This window comes from Paramormyrops kingsleyae, chromosome 25, assembly GCF_048594095.1.
Source record: "Paramormyrops kingsleyae isolate MSU_618 chromosome 25, PKINGS_0.4, whole genome shotgun sequence".
NCBI classification, from domain to species: Eukaryota; Metazoa; Chordata; class Actinopteri; order Osteoglossiformes; family Mormyridae; genus Paramormyrops; species Paramormyrops kingsleyae.
In genome coordinates, this window is record NC_132821.1 from 2087528 (window position 1) to 2090712 (window position 3185).

The window sequence follows — 3185 nt, forward strand, 5'->3', positions numbered from 1 at the left end:
GCCCCTTATATGGAATCTTGTTCCGAGAAGTATGTCTGCACCTGTGAACAACAAAGATTCCGAGAACCCAGTAGATATGAGAGACTGCGTAATGGAAATATACCAGCTTGACTTTTATTCTTTTGCTTGTGTGCTACAATGTAACAAGGAAGTAACCCAGAATAATGCAAGTATATAAGACTGCGTAAAGCTTTACCACCCGGAACACGCTGAGCTGACACACTGGGGGTGTGTAGGCAGTCTGTTCCCGAGCCGGCTCGCATTAAAGCAATAAGAGGCATTAACAATAGAATGCATTACTAAATAAAAGCATCATTTATAATCAAACTGAGAGTCTCCTTTGCGTGTTCCCTTCTCATCCGGACCCGGTGGAGCGGCGCACTCCAACAAACTCTAAATTTAGTATAAAGGAAGGGGGAGATCCCAGTACTGACTGGAGTTCAGCCGTGGGATAGAGCGCGCATCGCCCGGCACTTTCTCGGAACTCACGTGTTGGTCTCCTGCCAGGACTGAAAGGGCTCCCCAGTCCATGAAGGTGGGTGATGATGGCACGTCCGAGTGTAAATAGCTTTGCAACTGCTTATGCTTTCCCTTGATTGTTGCGAGTAAATTATCGGCGCTTGTGATAATATTTCGTAACTTTTTATGTTTCCTTGCTTTTATGTATTATTGCTTCTTTTCTATATATATTCATACCTTTGCATCTAATACTATTAGCTATAAGATATATATTATTTGATATCCGTTGTAGTACGAGTTATTTTGCATTGCCTTCAATATGATAGCTCAGTATTGGTGTTAATGTGAGATCATTTTGTATTACTTATTAAAGTGTATTTGAGTGAACCTAAGCGTGCCTGTTTGTTCCTTCGAGAGCCCTATATCCCTCTCTCATCCATTTTAAGACACAGGCACATTAAGCAGTTTAAGTATAAAGGATCCGAAGCACTCACAAAGCCATGTACCGTCAAACCTGACTGGGCAAAGTTATCAGGGCAAGCCGTTCAAAACTGGGACCTTTTGAGATTGCTGCCAGTTTTGATTGGTGACAAAGTGCAAAACCATGAGGATGAAGTATGGCAGTTATCTCTCCAGTTGAAAGACATTGCAGATCTTATTAGTGCTCAGAGCATTTCCTTGTCCGATAGCATTGACATTTTGATCCAAAAATATTAGGAGATGAGAAAGATGTTGTTTCCTGAAATTCAACTAAAACCCAAGCACCACTATTTGCGCCATTATTCAGCAGTGTTGTTGAAATTTGGTCCATTGATGAGGTTATGGACACTCAGGTTTGAAAGTAAACAGTTATTTTAAAAGATGTGCCAGACACTTGAAAAACTTCAAAAATATTTGTCAAACTTTGTCAGCACGTCATCAGATGTATCAGGCTTATCTTTTAGCTGGGCAAGAACGCCGTAAACTACTGCAAGTGAAGGAGAGCTGTGCGTTTTTATCCCAACCTCTACAGTGACACTATTAAGCATGCAGTCAGGGAGTTAGCCTTTTCAGGAAGCAATACCACAGTTACCACAGACATTCAGTACAAGGGCACTGTGTACAGAAAGGACGAGTATATGGAGTTTGGTGAACTTCTACTCATCTTGAGTCAAAATGACACATCTGTGTATATTTTGATGGATATCCACAAAGGCATCTTCCTCTCAGAATACCATCTGTATTCTGTAACAAAGGACAGTCTTGGGTTACAGTGTATCAACATTAAAGACCTGCCTGATTTCTATCCTTTGGTATCATCCATCCATCCATCCACCCAGATGGATGGATGGTATCATACATTCTTGATGGACACCAAGTCATTCCATTAAAGCACAGTATTGTGACAAAGTCCAATTAATAGCTCACTTCTCGCTGTAAATAGTTTGACATTAATATAAGTGTTACCTAATGCATATCCCTGCTCTGTTAAGTGTATGAACTGTATATTTTTTTCTTTTTTGTTTGGAGGTGGCATTTCTTCTTCAGTGCAAATATGAGTGACTCAGAGCGAACCTTCCTAGATGTCGCCATCATGGAAGTCCTACCAGAACTTCAAGCAGTAAACAAAAACGTCCTGGAAGAGCACTTGCAGTCCATTGGAGTCGAGATGGATGATGATCTACGCTCCGTAATGGAGGCTGATTTGATTTGCATTAAGACCTGTACAAACCAGAAAGCTTCTTTCTACTTGGAAACAGAAATGTAAGTAAAAACACCATACAACACACAACTATTCAAAATCAAAAGCAGACATGGTCAAGGACAGACATACAGTGTGACTCATAATCATATTTTTTGGTCATTTAAAGACCAAACTCCCGAGAACAGCTCCCTATCATCTGTGGAAGCCTCACCTACCCAATCGCTGTCATCGCTCTGTTTCACTCCGAAGTCTATCGTCAACCTCCTCCAGCAGCCCAGGACGTGACACACATTGGGATGACAACTTTGAAATTCCATGGAGTAAACTTCCTGCGGAAGTGATGCATTCTCTTGAGAGGGGGAAAAGACCTGGTCCAAAACTGAGGAGGCAAATGGTCCGGATTGTTGTGACTGAGATGATGGAAAAATGCCCTCATGTACAGGTAGGTAGAAAACATTCAACTGACGTTGCAAAAAAAATATCCCAATTCTCTGCAAGATGTAATAGAGTGTGATATTGTTGGAACAGGCTACCTTTCCCTTGTCAAACAGTTTCAGAACAGAATTGAAAATGTGAGGCGCACTTCAACACCCAAAATAAGAAAAAGAAAACATCAGACTGACTCAGACCACACAGACGAGATCCCATTAGAAGAAAGAGCAGCAATGCAGGACACATACGGGTGAGAGAGATGGAGAATGCCGCTTCTTTCAAAAAGATTTATGACCCAAAGGTCTAAAAGGTCACGGGTCAAAAATTCACTGGATTGGCGGGTCTGGGGCGTGACGTCACCTGGCTGTGAGCCAGCAACGACTAGTGACGTTGGGAGAGGTTTTTTAAAATATTTATTTATTTATTATTAATCAATTATTTATTAATATAATATTTATTATTAATTAATAATTATTTATTTATTTATTTTTATTTGAGGAGAGTGAATTGTGTGCTTATGAGTGGGTTTTTGTGGGAATAGCCCCATGCTACGAGGGTGCCGAGGACGGAGCTGAGGACGGGGGCTGACTGGGTCGGTTACCTGATGGAG

The 3185-nt window shown here is 41.2% G+C and overlaps 1 long non-coding RNA gene across 2 annotated transcripts; it reads left to right on the top strand.

The window, feature by feature from the left end:
* Positions 1 to 211: 211 nt before the first annotated feature.
* Positions 212 to 2929, top strand: LOC111833168 (uncharacterized). 2 transcript variants are annotated; one of them, XR_011985823.1, is made up of 4 exons: positions 212 to 535; positions 1969 to 2202; positions 2310 to 2585; positions 2695 to 2929. It is a non-coding gene; the product is annotated as an uncharacterized lncRNA (long non-coding RNA). The 2 variants fall into 2 exon arrangements; XR_011985822.1 differs by having other exon boundaries at positions 2310 to 2929.
* The last annotated feature ends 256 nt before the right edge of the window (positions 2930 to 3185 follow it).